Below are 24,341 nucleotides of genomic sequence, written 5' to 3'. Positions count from 1 at the left end.
TTTGGGATTTTTGGAAATTTAATAAAAATAAAAATGGTTATTAAAAAAAAAGTAATACAAATACAATAATAAAAGTTAAACAATTTAGAGTAGGACAATTTATGAGACAATAATAGCAAAAGAAGGTAGCCTGGGCCACAGCCCCTCCCACTTCCAGACAAAGGCTAGTCAGGAGAAGGGCACCTAGAGAGAAATCTCTCTCTTTTTCAGGAACCTCCTCATGACTATGCATATTTTATTTAAAACAATCGTTTTCAGCTGTTACTTGTCTTTCAATTCTTTAGCATCTGCGAGTCTGGTTTAAGTCCTTGAAGAGGTTGCTTCTGTTGATAAGGAAGCCATAAATTCTTATTCACTAGAAGATTTAGGAGTTCTTGTAACTGTTATCTCTGTGCAAAGAATTTCTTCTCTCTTTCTTGAGCTAAAAAGAATATCTCACACACATAGCTTCTATTTTAATTACTAAAGCTCAATGTTAATTACAAAACTACATTCACTATATTATTCAAATGTTAATACAGCATAACTTTTCTACCTAGCATATCATATATAGTAAATATCTGCGTAGAGCCACACAATATGCCTTTTTCACAGTTAGGATCTTTTGAAATTTCCATGGTGCAAAGAGCTGTAATGTTTAAGGCTCATAAAAATAGATTTAGAATCCTGAGACATCCAAGAGTGGATTTTTCTTTTCTCTTCTCTCTTTGGCAATATATCAATAGATCTAGGCAGAAGCAAAGTCTTGCTGACTACATTTTTTTGGTTTAGGGCAGATTTAGGGAGGAAATTTCTGAAGGGCTCTTTTTAGAATGCAAATTCAAGTAGCCCCTCCCCTCTGTGGTTTGGGAGACAAAAGTTGCTTTCAAGAAAAATGGAAAAACCTATTTATTTAATAAGCAAAGTACTCACAAACATGGAAAAATGAATACTATTAAACAATGGAACATTTCATTGTTTTGAAGAGATAGCAAATTCAGAGATAATCTTTTTTTGTGAGGTATAGCTCGGTTTGCTCAGTCTCTTATCAGACTTTTTGCACTGGAAAATGTTGCATCTCAGGCACTGATGGGTCACAGGTGTGAGCTCCTGATGTTTTTTTGGCTTTTCAGTCCAGAACAGGTTTGAACAGTTCCAGGAAAAAAGACACAGTCTTGGGAAAACTTTCTTTGCCATAGCTAATGAGGAAAACCAGTGAAAAAGAAAAAACCTCCCCTTTATTTTCTTCTGCTGCCTGCGTTGCAGACAACACAGTCTGTGAGAAGGAATGGGAGGGAGCGAGTGCAGTTTCTGCAAACAAACTGTGCTTTTTCTCCTTCTTTCTCTGCTCTGGGAACCAGCCTTAGAGGTGCAGAATTTTATATTTTTTATATATATTTTTCACTGTCATCTCTGAGAGTGCTCCCGGGAGCCCCAGGGAGGATTTTTGCCCCCATTCCATGGCAATCCTTTCCTGAGCAGTGCACAAATCCTCTGCGGAAGAGCAGAGCTGCACCTGCCTCCTCCAGGGCCCCTCTCTGTGTCAGGCAGAGCTCACCCAAGCAGGTGATTTTTTTTTTTTTAATTTTTTTTTCTATTTTTGTTTTTTTGTGGATTTCTGGGGGGTATTTTGAGGGATGTTTTGGGGATTTTTGGGGATTTTTTGGGGATTTTTTTGGGGGGTTTAGGGTTTGGGGGGGATTTTTGAGGGATTTTTTGGGGGATTTTTTGGGGATTTTTTGGAAGGGTTTGGGGATTTTGGGGGGATTTTTTGTGGATTTTTTTGCGATTTTTGTGGATTTTTTTGATTTATTTTTGTTTTGATTTTTGATCAATGGCATTTTGATCAATGCCATTGATTGATCCACACCAACCCCAGCTCCCGGGCCCTGCTGGGGCTGCGCTGCCCTTGGGCCCTGCGCTCACTTGTCCAGAAAGGAAAAATCAGCACTCAGCTCATGGCCTCTTCTGGCTCAAGGGGGATTTTCAAACAAAGAGATTGGAAGGAAGGGAGAATCCAGCCCCAGCCCCAGGACTGAACAAAAAATCCAGGACATCAAAGATGCTGAGCCAGTTGATAGGAGCGATGGGTGCTGTTATAAATGACAATATAATATTGGCTTTTGCAGTTATATATTAGCTTTTGCATGTTGCTGTTAATCACAAATATTTTGATATAGTACAACTTATAATTCCTTTTAACTTCTTGTTGGTATAACATAATCTATCAGTTTATGTATGCACCATGTAGCTTATATAAATAGTAATTTGATAAACATATCACAGGCATTAGCAAAATATTAAAATAGAGATTATACAATGTTAAAATGCTTTTATGTAACTAACTCAGAGAACGGTATAAAAAAAATTATGTTGTTTCTCCCACCTGCAGACTGGCCTCTCCAAGTTATAACCATGACAAAAAACCAGAGCCTTGGAAGAGAATTTATTTTAAGAGACTCCTTGTTATCAGGGAGTGTGAAGCAACAAGATGGAACCAGAAGAAGAAATAAAATATATTGACCTAATCTACAGGATGCCACGCAAGCAAGTCAGAAGTTAAAACCAAAAAAAATGTTCCTAGAACATCAAACACTCACAAGAATTTTAGAATAATGTATAAACTCATGAATACGCATGTACCCCCAGTGATGTAACAGCATATAGAGAACCTTGTTTTAAGCTAATGCTGAGTCTTCTGGCTGACCAACAAAAACACCCCAATGCTGGACACAGTCCCTTTTTGCCTCTTATTTAACTTTTCAAAAATTTAAAGAGTGAACTTTGTTTATCTTGTGTTTGCAGCACATGAAGAACAACCAAGCACTGTCTGCTCAAACTTTGTTAAATCATTTAAACTTTGCTCAATTCTCTCTACACCCAGACATTGCTCGCAAAGATTTTTAAGCTGAAGGCAATATTAATTTCTTCTTGAAACATTTGTAGGAACTAAACTTGCTGTTGAAACTGAATGTTTTTTGCACATTTCAGCAATGTAATGTTCACAGACCGAGTGAAGAGCAGCATCTCCCCCTGCTGATGCTCAAAAATGGGCAAGAAAATAAAACTCCATAGTCAGACAGCTCCAAAGCAGGTGTTTGGTTTATTCAGCACTGGGAGTGAGGGGGATCTCTCTGCCAAAAACTCACTCAATTTTCTTTAGCCTTCAGTTACATTTTAAAAGTCCTACCATGCAACTCACAATTGCACATATTATTAGCATACTCATATTTGCATAAAGCTGCATCCTTCTGTGGTGGTCCTCAGTCTTCTGGTGGTCTTTTGATGAAGGCTTCTGTAGTCTTCCTCACGTTTGAACCTCTTGCCTCTATCTTCAGCCCATGCCTGGTGTTTCTTGTTTTTCAGTCTAACTTGTTTTTAGCTAATTTGCAGTTCTCAAATTCTGTTAAAATTTGCTATCTTGCTTTTTATGGCACCTGTAATCTCCCTTGCTGTGCTATCTTACCTGCTTTACCTGCACATCTTGTTACAATATTACTTGTGGTTAAGGTTTTGTCACAAACCACTTAGGTTTCAGTGCAGCATTTGGTTAAGGAGTGTTAAAAACGACCAGGTAACATTGGCCTTTGCATTTATATATTAGACTTTGCATGTTGTTATTGATCATAAGTATTTAGATACAGTACAAATTGTATGTCTTTTTATCTCCTTGTTAATACAATTTAATATATCTACTTTAAGTAGGAACTGTATTGCTCACAGAAATAGTAGTGTAATAAATATAATGTCTATGTATTGCTTATAGAAATAATGCTGTGATGAACGGATTGTACTCTAGACCTTAGCAAAACAGAAGCTGTGCAAAGGCTTTTGTGTGAGTAGGAAGAAGAGTGTGAGGCCATGCACTGCCTGCCCTGCCCAAGGGATAACAGTGACACAAGACAGAGCACCGGAGGAGACTGGGGGAGAGCTCGTTAACTCCTGTGATCAGAGAAGTGTGAAACACCAAGGATGAAATCACGGGAAGGAATCAAATTGATTAATTTGATCTCAGGATGTCACACAGGTGAGTCAGGATGGGAAACCTGAACACGAAGAGCCCCTGCAACATCCAAGGTTCTGGGGACTGTTTAAATGATGTATAAGCTAACAAATATGCATGTAAGCCCAGCTATAGAACTGTATATATAGAACATGATTTTAAGGTTTTTTTAGCGCTCTTTGGCCATGCGTCAAAAGCCCCCCAGAGCTGGAAATACTGCCCTTCTTTTACCCTATTTTTAAAATAAAAAATTCTAAAGAGTGAGCTTTGTTTTTCACAAGGAGCAGTGAAGCCCCTTTGGAACAAGCTTTTTTTGTCTCTGCTGCCCCTCCAGCACCAGGCACCTACCCGGGAGCTGCCTGGGACCCATCTTGGAGCAGTGGTCACTGGGCCCTGTTGCTGGGGGCAGGTTCCCTGTAAACAATTGCTGGGAGCTGTTGCTGGGGACAGGGGCTGTGTCACAGTGGGGACAGGGGCTGTGTCACAGTTGGGACAGGGGCTGTGTCACAGTTGGGACAGGGGCTGTGTCACAGAGAAGCCCTTTGTGACACCCCACTGCAGCCCCTGTGCTCAGTGTCCAGCAGGACAGGACAGGAACACAGAGCTGGCAAGGAGTCTCTGCTCAAAAGCTTGAGACCTTCCCTGCTTTCTCAGCTGCCTGTGGTGCTCAGGTTTTTTCCCAGAGATTCCCATTTCCCCCTTCTCCACTTCCAGCCTTTTCCTTCCTGCTGAAGGATGGAGAAGAAACCCCCGAGGCAGCCCAGGGTGGCCTGGCAGGAGGACGGGGATCCCCAGGAAAGCAGCTCCCCAGTGCAGCCCTACAAGGTGACAATGGTGCAGCCCCTGCAGGCCCGTGAGTGAGCGGCCCTGCTGGGCTGGGTGAAATTTTCCCCTGCAGCCCCCCAGAGTTCCTAGGCTGGCTCAGATCCTAGAGGGCTTTGGAGGAACATCTCAGGGACAAGGCAAAAGATTCCAAAAGAGGCTCTAACCCCCAGATGTAGTCCAAGACATTTATTCTCAATGGTTTCTGAAATGAATACCCTCCCCCCCAGATGAAGAGCAGTAATAGTTAAAAAGAGTTAAAAATACTGGAACTATGACTTACCTGTTTGTAACCAGTTTGTTCTAAGTTGTTTTACAGTAGGAGTTCTGTGACCCCAGTTCCTGTTTCCCTGCTGTTTCTCCCCTGTCCCTGTTGTGTGCCACCTCCGCTGCTCCCCACCTGCCCATCGAACCAGAGACACCACCTTCGCTGCTGCTGCTCCGCCTCTTCAGCCTGTGGAGCAGTTGCTGGCTCCGCCCAGGAACGTGGCTACTGTTGCCTTGGTCCTGCTGCTCCTGGGCTGCCCATCAAACTATTGCCGACCCAGCCCACAATGCAAAGACACAGAGGCTCCCGAGGTGCACTGCTCCACCAGGAAGTCCAGCTGGGGAGGAGAACTCCCCAGAACGACTGACCAGCACCGGACTGGAGCCCACAAGTGACACCATTGGGTCGGCCAACCCCTCAGCCACCAGCCAGAGTCACCAGGCGGAGTTGCCTGCTTCCTCGCCCTCAATACAGAATGCTCCAAGACCGAGACACCCCTAGACCAAATGAGCTAAAGGGAGGCTTTTTGCGCACTCTCGCGAGGATGGAAGCCCCGGCTCTGCAGCACCAGCAGCAGGACCGAAGACTCCTCCTCTGGAGCGGCGTCTCTGTGGGAGCGGCGGTGGCGTGCGCAGCCCTCGTGTGCGCAGCCCTCGAGCGCCCCTTTAAAAGAGCTGATTAATAAAGGCGTTGTGTTGGAGCAGAAGGTCTCCTGGCCCTATTTATAACAGTTTCCAGGGGCGAAAGAGAACGAATGAGGAAGAGCAGGGCCTTATCTAGACTCCTGCCAAGGAAGAGATAGTTGGAACTCAGCCAGTAGGGTCAGAAAGGGGAGGAAGGGTTAAACTACATGGTTACAGACTCCAGGGGTCTTTCGAGGGCAAAAACCGTTCCCCAGAGAAATACAACAGCTGGGATCGTACCCTGCACAATGCTGGGATCTCTTTTCCCTGGCACACAGCAGCTGGGAGCCCGGGGGTGGCTGTGATGCCTCAGTGCCGAGGCTGCTCAGGGCTGAATGCCTCTGCCAAGGAGGGGCTGAGCAGAGGGGCCCCAGCTCCCGCTCCAGGGCCAGGGCAGTGAGCAGCAGCTGGGCTGGCAGGAGGCAGGGATGCCACGGGGCGCTGCACCTTTCCTGTCCCCCTGCCAGCGCATTCCTCAGCCCAGGGCACGGGGGCTTTGCCCTCCACACTGTTCTCCAGCACGGCAGCTCCTCTGCTGGGCACCCTCCAGCCAGGATCCGCATGGGAAGGCTGTGCCAGCAGAACAGGCACAGGCCTAGGAGGAGGGCAGATCTTCCCCTGCTCTCTCCTGTTGCCAGATCCTCTGTAGCCCTCCCTCCTCTCTGTTAGATGCCCGTGGGTTGCCTGTGTATGAAGCGGAACAGGAGGCCATGGCATTCATCCAGACCTTTGTCAGCCTCTCTTGCCCAGTAACCGCAGCCCGTTGGATGGTGGCTGTGCCCTGCTGCTCCCGCAGGGCTCTGGTCCTGCTGGCCATGTGTCCCCCCCTCAGACACCCCATTGTCTCTCTGTCCCCTGGCTGCCAGATGAAGGACACCAAGCTGAAGTTCCTCGAGAGCGTCTGCACCCCGTGCAGAAGTGCCACAGAACGCGGCTCATTGCTAGACCTGGAGCTCTTCTGCTGCAGACACAAACTGGCAGAGAAGATCAAGGTGAGGGGCACCTGGTGCTCTGGGGAAGGGGGCAGGGAACCCTCGGGGAAGAGGGCAGTGCTTGCAGGGCGAGGAGCTGCCAGGTCCCAGCCCAGCTGTGCTTGACAGGAGCTGCTGAACGAGGAGCCCCAGAACCAGATGCGCACAGAGGTGCGGCTGCTCGCCTTCTCGGCCATCACTGCTCTCAGGTACCTGCTTATCCCTCTCAGGGACTCCAGCCCAGCACCCCGTGGCCCTGAGACGCCACTCCCATCCAGTGTGCAGCTGGGCCCTCTCTCTTTGCAGCTCTGTGGTGTCGGTGCTGCAGGACAGCACACAGCTGATGAGCTCCTGCTTTCGGAGTGTCCTCTGTCTTCCTCCAGAGGAGGATGTGATGACCCTGGAGGCTTCCCTCTATACTCAGGTAAGTGCTGGGTGAGCTGCAGGAACCCCAGGCCCTCTGGGCTGCTCTTGGCCACCCTGTGCTGCTTCACTATCAGAGATCCAAGGCATGGCAGGGTCTTGCTTTGCTTTCCCACCCTCCTCCCTCCATCCTCTTCCCAGGGCTGCCGTGCCTGCAGGACACTGCCTGTCCCTGGGTGTCCCAGACAGTGCGGACATCCTGCCCTATTAGTGATTGATGAGAGACAGGGAGACTGATTCGATGATCGGAATTCCATTTTACTCAGGTTTCCCAAAAACTTACATACTATTTCAAACAGGTTAATAATTTCTACTACAATAATCAGGTTAAAAACCACACAGAAAGCTCATGCATTTTACAACAATTCTTTGCTTGCAGAAGTTGATTGAATCTTCTCTCTTCCCTTAAGCAGGTGTAATCCCATGTTCTGTAATTTTCCCAGTTCTGTTTGTTCCTGCCATGGCATTTTGGTTATCAAACTAGCTATGCTAATCAAGTCTGTTTGACTCTGTCTTGTGTATTCCCAGATCTCCCCCTTCTGTATTAACCAAGAACACCCCCTTGATGGCTTTATCAATTAATGTCTGCACACACTGAAGCAAGCAAGTATGATAACTAATACAATTATTATTAAAATCATTACATGCATTCCTATCTGTGAAAAACGTGAGATGATTAATTCATGTTCTTATGATAAACTGGAAAATTATAAAGCTGTATAAATTTATATCAGGTAAAAGTCTATGTTTCAGGAGGTTTCTGCAGCAGATGGTGAAACTGACCACCCTGAAAGTCAGGCGTCTCCATTCAGAAGGGAACAAAAGACTTTGCAGCCTTCTCAAGTATTGGGAGGGGACCTGTTGAGATGAGCCGGATCAGCAACTCACACCTCAGGAGCCACTTTCACAGACCATCAAGCAATATCACCCATATCTCGAACATTCATCAACTATAAGGATCCATAAAAACTGAATATTAACACATGGACTTGGGAGGGGAGCTCTTTTTCAATCTGACCGGAGACGAATTTGGGTTTGAATAACTAACCAAGAAACAAAGGGAAGTATGGGGAAATATTGCCAGAGGCAGAATAAAGAGTATAAAAACCGAGCCTCGAACATGGCAAATTCGTGAACCCAGCTAGAGACACTGGCTGCCAGGTCCTGTGTTTCTGGGGTCACCCTTGGCTCTACTTTTCCCGGGAGAACTTCTGTCAAGTAAGTTTCGCTGTTCGTGGGGTTCGTATTGTTTTGTTTTTATTGTTTGAAATTGTTATAATTTGATTCTAAATTTTGTGATTTGGATGTTAATAAACCAAATTATTGAATTTGGCAATAAATTTGTCCTGGCGTTTATAACAATTTTGACGCCCAACAGCGGGGCCAGTTTTGAATATTCTACGGATCCCTGCTTCTGACCGGGGGGTGCCCCGCCGTAAAAAGCGGCCTGGCAGAGCGGGTAAGTCCAGAAGAACGAACTGGCTTTACGAACCCAGAACCCACGACAGAGATCGAGAGGATTAGGCATTAAGACAAGCTAGCTTGGGGGGGGGGCTCGAGAACTCAGCAGGAGTTTTCCCCTGGAACCGCGGTATTGTTTCACTCGTAAAAATCTAAGTGCACGAAGAATCCACGCAAGAAAAAGACCGTAAGTATAGCGTAGTTGAGTAGAGGTAACCAAGTGCTTGAGAACGTGTATGTGCATGTGAGTGTGTGTGAATGAGACGTGATTTATCACGAAGCGAGAGCGGACCTTAAGGTCGCGTTTCCGCTGCTCCCGCGAGAGACACGGCCGACCGACGGGGAAGCGATTAGAACGTGTGATATTTCGCTTTGTGTGTGAGTGTTACCCGACGGGGTGGGGAGAAGTCACCAGAGAGTCCTGAAAGAAAGAAGACGTCCCTTTTTGAGTTCGGGGACGAGTAAGCCTTCTTGACCGCGACCAGGTGGGGTCGGTCAATTTTTTTCAGTGGCAGTTACAGAGCCCCGCAGTTAACCGAACATCCACAGAACAGTCATCCGTTAGATCATTAAGTTAACAGCATCGAGTTCGGAAACTCAGGATTTAATTTTTAGTATCCCATAACTTCTGTGCCACGGGGAGTATGGGATCAGATCTCAGCAGAGATCGGGAAGATTCATTAAGAGAAACCTCAGCGAGAGCTGCTCTAGAAATCCCCCAGAAAAGTCCATTAGGAAAGTTGTTGCAAGGTTGGCAAGAATGCCCAATTAAGAGAGAAGCATCTAAAGATCAGATGATTTATTTGTGTATGAATGTTTAGAGAAGAAAAGAGATAAGACCTAATCTTATATAGCCTGTGTTTAGTACGTTTGACGAATGGGCGTGGGAAGCTCTGTAAGAACATGTAGCGAAGAAGAAAAAGAGAGAATTTGAAGAATTGGCATATGTTCTGTTATGGTATGAGGTACGAGTAAAGCTGTATTCTGAGGAAAGAGAAACACGGAATAAACTGGACTACGAGATAAACTTCTCTCACGGCTCAGTAGCCCCCGTCCTGCCAGCCCCTACCCCTACCCCTTCCTCCTCCCCGGCCTTCTCAGTGGCAGAGTTAGCACTGCCATCCGAGACCCATGCAGAGCCCCGAGCTCAGCGGCCACTCCAGAAACCTCCCTCCCGTTCAAGGAGATTCCCGAGAGGGAATCCTGCCCCCGTTTCTAGTCCTGACCCCGCACCTCGGCCACCGACGCTAAACTACAGAAGAAAAAAGAAGAAGAGTAAGAAAACGAAAGGTAGAAGAATAAACCAGACAGGTATACACCAGTTAGAGCCCTGGCTAAAACCAGGACCCCAGAAAGAAATCTTGAAGAGCCCGAGAAAGATTCAGAGTGAGACAGTTGGTGTGAGAGCAAGAACGGCCCAGGAGAAAAAATGGAAAAAAAGAAACATTCCCGTAAATTACCAAAGGTGAATTAAGATGCATTAGAAAATAACTAGTAGTGTTAGAAAGCGTGCAAATTAAAAGTCTGCAAAAAGAAAAAAGATAGAAAAAGGAATTAAAAAGAATCTTGCTTATTCTTTTCCTTGGTAGTAGTAGATCTTTTACTTCAAGCTGAATACATTTTAGAAACTCCCTAGAGTTGTGTATTTTGCTTTAAGAGTTTTTTTTCTCCTAGACGAGATCAGCGGAGCTTTTTTTTCTCTTTTCACTAACGTGAGAATAGAACGAAACCCGCCCCCTTCCCGCAAGCGGCAGAGCGAGTCAGTCCATAGTTGCCAGGAGACGAAAGAAAGCGACAGTTTTAAAGTGACTAAGCGAAGCTGCCTAAGGCAGAAAACCGCCCTGTAAGGCGAAATAAGAAGCAAAAATGAGTAAAAGTATTGAGAGAAGAGACCAAGAATAAAAGCTATACTTATGCGTGAGAAATACCTAAGTGTTTGTTCTTAAAAAGCTGAAAATATATCTTCTTTTTGGTTACCTGTCCACTGCATGTGAAGATTTTGTGCAAATCAAAATGTTGATAGTATAGTGTATGTAGCTCGTCTATGTTTGAAACAATTGCTACATTTTGAATTCAGATTGTTAGCTTGAGCAAGAATATGGCATTTGTGTAGGCAGACAGTGTATTGCAAAAGTTTTGTGTGTTTCAGTTTTTCTTTCAAAAGGTTGAAGCATGTGGCCAGTAGAGTCCAAACTAAAGTGGCTGTTGAGAAGCAAGAAACTAAATCTTTCTGTCGAGATAGTGTTAAAATGATAGTTAGAGTCGAGATTATAGTATTAAGTTGAGAAAGTAGTATAATTCTCTGTGTTGGTAGTTACAAGATTTTTCTTTATTCTTTGCTGTTCCTATTCTGTATGTATTTTATCTAGTTGGGAACCGGGATTCTTAATTTTAATTACTGACTCCTTAGAAGGAGATAGTTTGTGTTGTCCCTTTGATATTATTGTTGGTGGAGGGTTAAAAAATATAATTTCTAGATTGAGTAATATGTAGGGGGAGGAAAGTAGAGAACGTACAACTGGAACTTGACGCAGCTAGCTGGGAACAAGCGTCAGCTTCTGTAAACAGCTCCATGCTATTGTTTTAACCAAATCAAGTGTGGATCAGGGTAGAAGCGTAGGTATGATTTAAGATAGTAACTAAGGAATAGGATAATCAGTATCTAGGGGTGGGGGTTAGTTAACATGTGTATAATTTAAACTATAAAAATCACGAATCGACTCTGTATCCTTCGGACATAAGATTTGGGTGTATTATCACCCCTGTGTCCCGCGCGCTGGAATAAAGAACCGCATATGATCGCCTTCGTGTGGTTATATGTTTTCCTACGCTAACATTATGTCTTCTTACTTGCTCCTCAATTTGGAGGATGTGAACCTTGAAGTTGCCCTGGTGCCTGTGTTTTCAGGGGTGGAGAGTAAGTGATGTATGAGAGGCAGCATTTTGTCACCAGTGTTAAGTTTGGTCGGTGTTTGCTTGTGGTCCTTCGAGCCATGTATTTAGGTTTAATAATACGCAAGAATAGATAGCAAATACAGGAGCTTTGCTTTGGGAATTAGGCATAAGTTAACTCGAGTTGCTTGTTAAAAGAGGCTAAGTTTGTGAAGTCTTTTTAGGACTGAGGTAAAAAGCAGTAGTGTTAATGTTCTGGCAATTGTACTAGATAAAGCTGTCTGATTACCGAAGCCTGATGTTTACAGTGACTCCTGGCTTTAGAAAACTTTTCTGAGTTTTAAGTTCTGAATTTAAGTAATGCATAGTATATTACAGAGTATTTTGATGCGTTTTAACCATAGCTTTTGATGCCTTCCATCTAAAACAGATGAGTTAGTCTTGCTACTTTATTCACTTCTTTTGATAAAAACTGAAGAAAGCTCAGACCCGCAATAAGTTAGAAGTGCCTGAGGCAATGCCATTTTTATATTGCTGCCAGTATTGTTCTTATAGCATCAGTATATGTCTAGAATATTCTGTAAGTGGTAAAAGAATAAGTTCTGCTATTTGTAATATCATTTTCTTCTATTTAGTGTGCCTTGTTTTTTCTATGTCTTGTTAAAATACTCCCCCAGGATTATGGGTGAAGTCTTAAGTTTTTCTTTTAATTTGTATTAGGTACAAATGTTGCTTAAAAGTTATCCCTCATTACGTTGTCCTGCTCACTGATTATCTGAATTGGCTCCCTGTCGAAGTGGTCACTTCAGCTATTACTGCAGATTGTATCTTGCCGCGCTGGGTAGGGGTCTAAAATATAAATTTGTAGTTCAGTTAATTAGGAGTAGTGCGGACTCATTGCACTGAGACTGCAGAAACTGAGAGAAGATGTGTGTAACCTTAAACTGCTGGTGTCTAAAAACGTTGCAGGATACGGGGTTTTATGAATGTTTGTCTGTATACCAGATCACTCTGAATGTGCTGAGTTTGGTTCTTGAAATAAGCCCAAATTGTTTGTGCTTGTCTATGTTTTTTTTTTTAACTGAATTTTTCTTTAAAAAGCTAAAACCTGTGTTAATGCTATAAGATTTGGAGTAGTCTTAGTGTTTATTGTTTACTCGCTATATATCCAGTGGACATTGTCAGAAGTATTGGTAGAATGTAAAAAGAATTGTTTGTATGTTTCAGTATAAACCTCGTTTAATAAGAAGTAAAATTCTCTTTCTGTTAATTTTAATTTTTCCTGTAACAGTACAAAAAAAAAAAAAAGAGGATTTTTTTGAATTTTGTATTGAGTTCTTTAAATTCTAGATAAGGAATTAAATCATTCTTGTGTAAAAAGAAGATTTTGAGTCGTATGAAGAATTGTAAATTATTCTGTATAAAGGGGATGAGTGAATTATGAGCTAGAAAACTCATTCAAATATTCAGATTGTCTGAATAATAGTCGTAGCATGTTTTCTTCCTGTAAGGTATTTCCGGAGATTTTTCAAAAAGTACAGTTAAAATTAAACTTGCATTATACCTAGATCTGAATTGATAAATTTAATTTGAAGCCAGCTGTGAGAGAGCTTCAAGATGTTAATTTATAAAATCAGATAGATTCTGAAAAAAGAGGGGTTTTTTTCATGTGACAAAGGTGTAGTCTGTGCTAACCCCTCAGTTTTGGAGGGTTCCCCTGTTTTGTTTTTAACAAGTGTTAGTACGGAAGAACATCAGGAAGGGTGAATCCGGAGCTCCAGAAATTTAAAGAGAAGGAACTCCCACCCCCAGGATATCAGAAACAAATGGCAGAAGAAATATCCATTCGCTGCTCTGAACCTGGATGCCCCTGCAATCCATATATCATTTCAAATGCAATTATTGTCTTGAAATTTGGATAGTGCACTGCAAGTAGAAGTAGAGGCCGCTGGGGTTATGCCACAGGTGTTCTGAGGAAGAACAGACTCTGACTATGCGATTCTTAGACTGTGCCACACGTTTGGGATTGAAAGAACCAGATTATCCTGGGTGGTATTCAATATACGAAAAGGGGTTAAAGGGAAAATTGGATCTAAAAGGCCCAAGTGTTAGCCACTGAGTGCCGTCGAACTAATGTAGTGCCGTGTGTGGCAGAGCAAGTAAAGTAATCTCGGTGGGGAGCCTTTAAAAGGAGGTGTGCCGTCCGAACCACCCCGAGGGTCCGAGCAGAGAGCCCCTGCTGTCGCGAAGAGAAAAACTTCCCCGTTGTTCGGTTGCAACCCGACAGACGCTGGGCCAGACAGAGGGAAGCTTCTGCGGATCACTCTAGGGAGTGTGAACCAGGCTGTGCCCTCGGTGAAGGGCCAGCCCTGTGACATAAGGCTCCTCCAAAAAGTTACCCCTGTTAAGACACAAGTAACTGGCTGGCACTCAAAGGCAGTCAGGGACATAGGAATTGGAAAGATAGAAGAAAAGCAGAAAAGGCAAACATGGTTCAGGAATTGCTGGTCAGGTGTTTCTCCAAGGAACGAGAAACTCAAGAGAGGAAAAAAATTAAGTTAAATACAAAACATGAATTAAAATTATTGACAAAAGAAAAGAAATGGGGGAGTTGTGGGAAATATGGTTATTTAATTCATGTTCTATAAATAATTATAGATTGGGAACTGTGATATATATTGTATAAAGGTATGTGTGTGTCTGCTCAACCCGCACGTTTCACGAACTTCTGTAAAGCACCTCCCTGATCTTCCGGGTTCCAAAAATAGAAGGTGAGAACACGAGGCGCTGATGACTTACCCCTGCCTACGTGCAGCTAAACTCATCGGGACTTGCAACGATCAAACGCTACGTGCCAGCAAAGACTTGCAACGATCAAATGTTACGTGCCAGCAAGGACTTACAACGGTCATCACACACCTACTCAAAGCAAGGACTAACTCTGGACATTAGCATTTGAATGTGCCCGGGGATCCTTTCGGGATTTAATGTAAATCAAGTTAATGGCCGATGATTAGAGAAACAATGGGAGGAAGGTTGCCGAAGGGGAAGTTAAGGGTATTTAAGTTGGGCCTTTAGGTGAGCAAATTTGTGAACCCGGTTAGAAACACCTACTGCCAGGTCCTGTGTTTCTGGGGTCACCCTTGGCTCAACTTTTCCCGGGAGAACTTTGGTCAAGTAAGTTTCGCTGTTTGTGGGGTTCGTATTGTTTTGTTTTTATTGTTTGAAATTGTTATAATTTGATTCTAAATTTTGTGATTTGGATGTTAATAAACCAAACTATTGAATTTGGCAATAAATTTGTCCTGGCGTTTATAACAGCAGATTTAATTTAAGCTTGTTGACCACAATCTTAATTCAGATTTTCTGCAACCTTGCACACTTCAAGAGTTGAACACGTCGCAGGTCTAGGGTGGTCCTCTGATGCCACTTTAAGGAGTTTTGCTATTTCTCCTTTTATGCTCTTCTGCTCTCCGTTTATGCTATCTTGGACATATACATTGCAATAATAATCATATCTTAAAATTCATCTTTTCCAAGCCCAATTACATCTTGTGAAAGCCTCTCTTCCCCTCTTACACTGCTCAAAGCGTTTACAAATTTTATCCTACGTTAAAGCGGTTAAAAACTTACCATAACTATTTATAAGCAATTACAATTTTATAATTAAAGTAAATAAATTACAGTGAAATCCAACTACTACAAGATTGTTTAGAACCTTCAATAAAATAAATCTTAAATAAATCCATAGGTGCTGGTGCTGTGGTCTCATGTGCACCTCACTGGGGTAGAGGCGTCTCTCCCTCCTGCCACTGCAGCCCACGGCCAGGGGCCCTTCCCACTGCAATGGTTCTGGGATTCTGTCAGGGACTCACTTTCCTTTTCTTCTTCCCTCTGCTTGGAGCTGGCAATGGGCTGGAAAATGTCCAGCAAACCAACCTTTGCTGTCTGCTTTGTCAGCCTACACAGCTTCAGCACCTTGTCACCTGCCCCTTGGGCACAGCTCCCCTGGGCAGCAGGGCAGAACCGGCACCCTGGGAGCCTTGGGAATTCCCCTCTGGGATCCACGGCACACGCTGGGATGATCTGGAATTTCAGTGTCCATGACACAGCACCCCACGACCCTCCCAAGAGCCCTGAGTTCACTCAAACCCATCATTCCCCACATTCCCTGGAAGTTCAGCCCATGTCCCCACCCATGTCCGTGTGCCCTGATGTCCCCACACATACCCGTATCCCCACCATGCCCCCAGTCTTGGCCCTCCATGTCCCCACCCGTGTCCATGTCACCCCCATGTCTTCACCCATGTCCATGTCACCATCCATGGCCACGTCCCCTTGAGCTCCTTTTGCATCCAGGTGCCCACAGGGGGCCAGGAAGATGTGGAGACCACCAGCCAGCTGTCTCCCCACCATGGATCACCAGGACCGTGGATCCCCAAGGCTCTGCCCAATGGGGCTCACTGGGGATCATCCAATGGGCTCCTCCAACGGGGGATGGAGTTGGAGCAGTGCACAAAGCTCTTCCCGCACGCAGGGCACTTGTAGGGCTTCCCTTCCTGCTGCCTCCACTGCTCATGGGTCACAGCACAGCTCTGGGACAAGCTCTTCCCACACTCAGGACACTGTTAGGACCTCTCTCCACTGTGCGTCTGCCGGTGGACAAACAGCTTGGAGTGCTGGATGAAGCTCTTCCCACATTCTGAGCACGTGTAGGGGCATTCCCCAGTGTGCACTGTCTGCTGCATGATCAGGCCAGAGCTGTCACAGAAGCTGTTCCCGCTCTCCCCACACACACAGGGTCAGATTCCAGTACACAGCATCTGGTGGTGTTTGAGGTGGGAGCTCTTCATGAAGCCTTTCCCACATTCTCCACATTTCTAGGGCCGTTCAACAGTGTGGATCCTCCTGTGCTTGTATAAAGTGGAGTTCTCAGTGAAGCTCTTCCCACATTCCCCACACTCATAGGGCCGTTTCCCAGTGTGGATCCTCTTGTGGACAATCAGGTTGGAGCTGGCACTGAAGCTCTTCCCACACTCCCCACACTCATAGGGCCGTTCCCCAGTGTGGACTCGCTGGTGGCGGAGCAGGTCAGAGGTGTCTCTGAAGCGCTTCCCACATTTCCCACACTCGTAGCGCCGTTCCCCAGTGTGGATCTTCTGGTGCCGGACCAGGCTGGACTTTGCACAGAAACTCTTCCCACATTCCGAGCACTGGTGTAGCTTCTTGCCATTGTGAAGCTGTTCATGCACCACCAGCTCAGAGCTCTGGCCACATCTCTGGCTGCCTTCCTGGCACAGGGTGGGTCCTTCCTCCTCGGAGCACCCTGGCATGGGTTTGGAGCCCCTCCTCGGGCGGGATCTCCACGGCTTTTCCTCCCCGTTGCATTCCTGTGCCATGGGGCCGCTCAAAACAGCTTCTTCCACGAGGTTCTGCTGAGGGGATTTGTCCTCCCTGGGCTCCTTGTCTGGGGGAGGAAGGACAAGGACAGGATGGGATTTGCCTCCGTGCCAGAGGCAAGGGCAAGGAGATCCCCCCAGTGCATCCCCGGCAGGACGGCGTCGGCAGCGGGGTTGTCCTGCAGCCGGGGCCAGGCTGGGCTGGGAGATGGAGCAGGAGAGAGGGGCAAATGGGCACTGACTTCCTCCTCACCTGCCTGGGGGTCCTGGGGCATCCTCCTCTTCCTCACAGCCTTCTCTTCCTCCATCCAGCCAAAGTCTGGCACTGGGAATTCCTGATGTGGGGAAAGACATTCTGTGAGTGCATTGGCTTTGAAGGTCCTGCTGTCCCAATCATCTCCAGAAGTCACCGCCTGTCTGGTGTCCATAAAATCCTCCAAAAATCAAGGAGTCCAAAAACACTCTCCCAGGGCTTCCCTCTTTCCAGTGTCCTTCCTTTGGGGTTATGGGGGTCCCTCTTCTCAGAGCTGCTGGGGGCCCGTGGGTCCTGGGAATCCCCCCTCTCCCGGCTCCTGCTTCAGCTCGCTCAGGGGGTTTTGGGGCTGCCAGGGCTCATCCTGCCCTGATTCTGACTCGGCTCCCAGCTGTCCCAGGGTCCCCTTCCTCAGCATTCCCCCACTCCAGCCACTCAGCGCTTCTTCCCCCACTCCCCGACAACACTTTCACGCTCGGGGGGCCCGGACCCCCCTCATCTCCAGCCTCCACCACCCCTCCACAACACTCCACTCTGCAATCTGCGAGTTCCAAACCCCACATTCCTTCCCCTCTCCCCCTCCCCCCCAAAAAATAAAAAGCCAAAACCCCCCAACCGTACCGGGGATCCCGGGATAGATTTGGGGCGAGCTTCCCCTCCCCGTCACCTGCGGGCTGCCGGGCAATGCGATGCGGTCGCGCCCAGCGGAGCTGCGGCCTCAGCGGGCTCGCCGTGGAACACCGACCCTCTCCCGCTGCCCCTCCTCTCGGTGCTCGTCGTGTTGCTGCTCCTCCCCTTCGTCTCTCCCTCCTCTTCCTCCCGCCCCTCCTCCGCCCCCAGCCCGGGCCCCCTTTCCCGCCCGCTCTGCCCCGCGGCCGCCGCAGCGCCGCTGTTGGGTAGGGGGGAGCCCCCGGGAGCCCCCGGGGATGGGCGGGGGGCTCGGGGCTCCCCCCAGGGCAGACCCGGCCGTGCCGTCCCCCTGCCCCCCGAGCCCAAACTCCGCTCTCGGGGGTGCCTGGCTGCCAGGGGTGGCACAGGGGGGTGGGAGTGGGGAGCGCTGGGCGCTGCGGGGGCAGCTGCAAGCCAGAGGTGTTTCCCATTGCTTTTTCTCTCTGACACCGCTTTCCTATTTCTCTACCACACACTTCTGGTTCAATGGGAGAAACGAAGCACACTCCTCTTAAACTGTTAAGCGTTTTAATAAATGATAATAAGGATGCACAGTGTCCCCAAATCCCCTACCCATCCCTGGCGGGGTCTCCCCACCCAAACGCCGGTGCTGCAGCGGCCGCGGTCCGGGGAAATCGGGGGAAGGGGGGTCGTGCTGGTGGTGGGGGAGGAGGAGGAGGAGGAGGAGGGAGAAAGGAGGAGGAGGAGCCGGAACAGGAAAAGAGCGATGGAGTTCGACCAGGGGCGCGCAGAGCCCACCGCACCTCCGGCCCCCGCAGCATTGCCGGTGACCAGGGAGAGGGAGCTCACCCCAAATCTGTCCGGGGGTCCCCGAGAGGTTTGGGGTTTTTTTTTGGAATGGAGTTGGGAGCTAAGAGATTCCAGAATCGCGCGGGAATTATCTTTGCATGTTCCTGGGAGTTTTTTTCGGGGAGGAGATGGGGATATTTTCAGATCTTGCAGGAGTGCAAAGCTGAGCCGTAGTTGCCCCTGGGGGGATTTTGGGGTCCCACGAAGCGATCGCGCGGTGCCGGCGGGGCGGGACGTTGGTTTTGGGGATCCCGGGAGAGGCGGGGATGAAGGGCGGGAGGCCCAGAGGGGGGAGCGGGGCGATGGCAGAGCTGGGGCAGCTCCGGCAGCCTGGAGGGGTGGTGGAGGCTGGAGATGAGGGGGGTCCGGGCCCCTCGAGCGTGAAAGTGTTGTCGGGGAGTGGGGGAAGAAGTGCTGAGTGGCTGGAGTGGGGGAATGCTGAGGAAGGGGACCCTGGGACAGCTGGGAGCCGAGTCAGAATCAGGGCAGGATGAGCCCTGGCAGCCCCAAAACCCCCTGAGCGAGCCGAAGCAGGAGGCGGGAGAGGGGGGATCCCCAGGACCCACGGGCCCCCAGCAGCTCTGAGAAGAGGGACCCCCATAACCCCAGAGTAAGGACACTGGAAACAGGGAAGCCCTGGGACAGTGTTTTTGGACTCCTCGATTTTTGGAGGATTTTATGGACACCAGACATGCGGTGACTTTTAGAGATGGACTTGGACAGCAGGAACTTCAAAGTCAGTGCACTCACAGAATGTCTTTCCCACGCCAGGAATTCCCAGTGCCAGACTTTGGCTGGGTAGAGGAGGAGAAGGCTGTGAGGAAGAGGAGGATTCCTGCGGATCCCCAGGCAGGTGAGGAGGAAGTCAGTGCCCATTTGCCCCTCTCTCCTGCTCCATCTCCCAGCCCAGCCTGGCCCCGGCTGCAGGACAACCCCGCTGCCGACGCCGTCCTGCCGGGGATGCACTGGGGGGATCTCCTTGCCCTTGCCTCTGGCACGGAGGCAAATCCCATCCACTCCTTGTCCTTCCTCCCCCAGACAAGGAGCCCAGGGAGGACAAATCCCCTCAGCAGAACCTCGTGGAAGAGGCTGTTTTGAGCGGCCCCATGGCACAGGAATGCAACGGGGAGGAAAAGCCGTGGAGATCCCGCCCGAGGAGGGGCTCCAAACCCATGCCAGGGTGCTCCGAGGAGGAAGGACCCACCCTGTGCCAGGAAGGCAGCCAGAGATGTGGCCAGAGCTCTGAGCTGGTGGTGCATGAACAGCTTCACAATGGCAAGAAGCTACACCAGTGCTCGGAATGTGGGAAGAGTTTCTGTGCAAAGTCCAGCCTGGTCCGGCACCAGAAGATCCACACTGGGGAACGGCACTATGAGTGTGGGAAATGTGGGAAGCGCTTCAGAGACACCTCTGACCTGATGATCCACCTGAGAGTCCACACTGGGGAACGGCCCTATGAGTGTGGGGAATGTGGGAAAGGCTTCACGAAGAGCTCCCACGTCAAAAGTCACCAGATGCTCCACACTGGGGAATGACCCTGTGTGTGTGGGCAGTGCGGGAAGAGCTTCCATGACAGCTCTGGCCTGATCATGCAGCAGACAGTGCACACTGGGGAATGCCCCTACACGTGCTCAGAATGTGGGAAGAGCTTCATGCAGCACTCCAAGCTGCTTGTCCACCGGCAGATGCACACTGGAGAGAGGCCCTAACAGTGTCCTGAGTGTGGGAAGAGCTTGTCCCAGAGCTGTGCCGTGACCCAAGAGCAATGGAGGCAGCAGGAAGGGAAGCCCTACAAGTGTCCTGCGTGCGGGAAGAGCTTTGTGCACTGCTCCAACTCCATCCCCCGTTGGAGGAGCCCATTGGATGATCCCCAGTGAGCCCCGTTGGGCAGAGCCTTGGGGATCCACGGTCCTGGTGATCCATGTGTGCAAGTGTTGGGGATTACATTTGTTTCTTTTTCACTTACAGAATTTTTTTCCCATAAGTTGCTAGAAGACTAACGACTGTGTGCTTGATTTAAAGAAAGAAGTGTCTAAAGGAGATGGCAGCACCGGGCTACACCTGTTGTTTTTGGGTCTCTGAGAGTTTCCCTCAGAGGGGGGAGATAAGTGGAGTTTTGGGGGAGGTAAAGGGCAGAGCTGGGGGCAGCTGCTCGCTCTTGCTCTGGGCATGGGAGAGAGGATGGTCGGGCTGGTGCTCTCTGCGGGAAGAGCTCACGGTCATCACTGCATCTTGCCCTGGGAAATTGCCATCATCTGCTCATGTGCTCGTGTGCCCAGGGATTCTGAGCTCGCCTCCTCCTGCCCTGCTGGGCCCGCCGTCTCGCCATCGCGGCCTATTCGGGGCTGCTTTGAGGCTTTCTGCTACTCTGTAGCTCTGCCCTGCCCTGCCGGGACATCCCTGCCGCTCCAGCTACCAGCGCAGAACTTCTGAGCTCATCCACCAGCCCGGGGCTTTCCACCCTTCCAGCTTGGCCTCTTGGAGTCCTGCAGGGCCACCGGGATCAAACTGCTCCAGGCTTTGTGAAAGAAAGTCCTCGAGGTTCCTGGTTCTGTTTATTATTAATGCTGTAGTTGTTGTTTGTTTGCTTTGTCATACCTACAGTTGGCCGGGGAATCAGCCAGAGTCAAGACAGCACTCAATATGAGTTAAAAATCTTGCTCGTTTATTCAGCTATTTGGCTTACATTTATACTGTGCTAAGCATATCATGCACCTAACTCTGAACATCATTGGTTAAACCATAGTGTTCACGTGTCCTTGCAGTAGACATAATTGGTTCAGAAGCTCTGTCCACGAGGCTAAATGCTGCAAATCTTCCCTAACTTATGGTCAATGCATCCTGTCTAGCATCCTGTTACAGCTACTGTTCCAAGCTTTACTTCCTCCTTATCCCATCTAAGGAATGGTTCAAGGACGTTTCATCCTCTACTCATCCCTTAAGCTAAGAGCAGGATTGTGCACATGTCCCTGCTTTTCCAGCCATGCATCCACAACATACCAGTGAAGAACTGTTCTTCCTGGCCCCATCCTTCTGCCTGAAAGCCCCCCTTCATTTTCTACATCATCATCGTTTGGAGGGAGAGGATTTGAATTCTCCACCCCTAGGGAGGTCCTGCCCTTCCCTAGCAGATTCCTGTCTGTCAAACCAAGACAGGAAGAGAGCTGGCTGGTGGTCTGCACATCTTCCTGGCCCCCTGTGGGCACCTGGATGCAACAGGACCCCAAGGGGACGTGGCCATGGATGGTGACATGGACATGGCTGGAGACATGGGGGTGACATGGACACGGTTGGGGACATGGAGGGCCAAGATTGGGGGCATGGTGGGGATACGGGCATGGGTGGGGACATCAGGGCACACGGACATGGGTGGGGACATGAGGTGAACTTCCAGGGAATGTGGGGAATGATGAGTTTGAGTGAACTGAGGGCTCTTGGGAGGGGCATGGGGTGCTGTGTCATGAAACTGAAATTCCAGATCATCCCAGCGTGTGCCGTGGATCCCAGAGGGGAATTCCCAAGGCTCCCAGGGTGCCGGTTCTGCCCTGCTGCCCAGGGGAGCTGTGCCCAAGGGGCAGGTGACAAGGTCCTGAAGCTGTGTAGGCTGACAAAGCAGACAGCAAAGGTTGGTTTGCTGGACATTTTCCAGCCCATTGCCAGCTCCAAGCAGAGGGAAGAAGAAAAGGAAAGTGAGTCCCTGACAGAATCCCAGAACCATTGCAGTGGGAAGGGCCCCTGGCCGTGGGCTGCAGTGCCAGGAGGGAGAGATGCCTCTACCCCAGTGAGGTGCACATGAGACCACAGCACCAGAACCTATGGATTTTATTTAAGATTTATTTTATTGAAGGTTCTAAACAATTGTGTAGTAGTTGACTTTCACTAGAATTTATTTTCTTTAATTATAAAATTGTAATTGCTTGTAAATAGTTATGGTAAGTTTTTAACCGCTTTGACGTAGGATAAAATTTGTAAACGCTTTGAGCAGTGTAAAAGGGGAAGAGAGGCTTTCACAAGAGTAAGTGGGCTTGCAAAGGATGTATTTTAAGATATAATTATTTTTGCAATATATATGTCCAAGATAGCAGAAACGGAGAGCAGAAGAGCATAAAAGGAGAAATAGCAAAACCCCTTGAAGTGGCATCAGAAGACCACCCTGGACCTCCAAAGTGTTCAACTCTTGAAGTGTGCAAGGTTGCAGAAAATCTGAATTAAGATTGTGGTCAACGAGCTCAAACTAAATCTGCTCAATCACTTGAGGAAATAATACATCTGCAACAGTATAAAAGACTGCAGACTGCAGAAGTGGGTGTGCACTGGCTTTGCAGGCACCTGTGTCTTTTGCTTTCTGTTTTATCTCTCATTATGCTTTATTAAAATGCTTAGAATTTTTCAGAGGAGTGTGCTTCATTTGTCACACTGAACAAGAAATGTGACGTAGAGAAATAGGAAGGAGGTGTCAGAGAGGAAAAGAAATAGAAATTCCTCTGGCTGCGACTGCACAGCTGCTGGGCAGACCCACAGAGCCCAGCACTCCCCACTTCCACCTGTTAAAAATGACATTATTTTATAAAAATAACATTGGGTTCTGCATTTATGTATTAGCTTTTGCATGTTATTATTGATCGTAAGTATTTAAATATGGTACAAATTGTAAGTCTTTTGAACTGATTGTTAGTACAATATAATCTATCAGTTTTAGTAGGAACTGTATTGCTCATAGAAATAGTAGTGTAGAAAATATAATGTCTGTGTATTGCTTATAGAAATAACGGTGTGATGAGCAGATTGTACTCTAGACCTTAGCAAAACAGAAGCTGTGCAAAGGCTTTTGTGTGAGTAGGAAGAAGAGTGTGAGGCCATGCACTGCCTGCCCTGCCCAAGGGATAACAGTGACACAAGACAGAGCACCGGAGGAGACTGGGGGAGAGCTCGTTAACTCCTGTGATCAGAGAAGTGTGAAACACCAAGGATGAAATCACGGGAAGGAATCAAATTGATTCACTTGATCTCAGGATGTCACACAGGTGAGTCAGGATGGGAAACCTGAACACGAAGAGCCTCTGCAACATCCAAGGCTCTGGGGAATGTTTAAACAGTGTATAAAACTAATGGATATGGATGTAACCCCAGCAATATAACAGTATATGGAGAACATGATTTTAAGGGGTTTTTTGTTGCTCTTTGGCCGTTCGTCAAAAGCCCCCAGCGCTGGAAATACTGCCCTTCTTTTACCCTGTTATTAAACTTTTTAAAAATTCTAAAGAGTGAGCTTTGTTTTTCACAAGGAGCAGTGAAGCCCCTTTGGAACAAGATTTTTTTGTCTCTGCTGCCCCTCCGGCACCAGGAACCCACGCGGGAGCTGCCTGGGACCCATCTTGGAGCCCTCCTGCAGATTTTCCCAGGAAGTGCCCCAGGAACTCCTCCAGCAGCCACACAGCAATGAGAGGAAAGATGTGTGCTAATGTCTTTACATCAATGTCTTTACAAAATAATTTGACGGGTGAAGGTATGGGTGTTAAGGTCTTTGGAACCTTAATGTCTCCACTGACTTTGGGCAGCAGGTTCAGTCGAAGAGCCCAGACAGAAGCAGACAAGGGTCTGCACCAGCCTGGACAGCTGAACTTTGGGGTAAAAGGACAGGTTCAAGGGGGAATTTGTGGTTGGTGGCTTGGGAAGGCTGTACCTTCCTTCAGACAATGGGAAAAGGA

General features: G+C 47.9%; 1 pseudogene; it reads right to left on the bottom strand.

Annotated features, from left to right (window-relative positions):
- Nucleotides 1-15,822: 15,822 nt before the first annotated feature.
- LOC134562182 (zinc finger protein 345-like) overlaps nt 15,823-24,341 on the bottom strand; it is a 79,122-nt pseudogene continuing 70,603 nt past the window's right edge.

This window comes from Prinia subflava, chromosome 26 (assembly GCF_021018805.1).
Source record: "Prinia subflava isolate CZ2003 ecotype Zambia chromosome 26, Cam_Psub_1.2, whole genome shotgun sequence".
NCBI classification, from domain to species: domain Eukaryota; kingdom Metazoa; phylum Chordata; class Aves; order Passeriformes; family Cisticolidae; genus Prinia; species Prinia subflava.
This window is presented reverse-complemented; position numbering and strand designations above follow the sequence as displayed.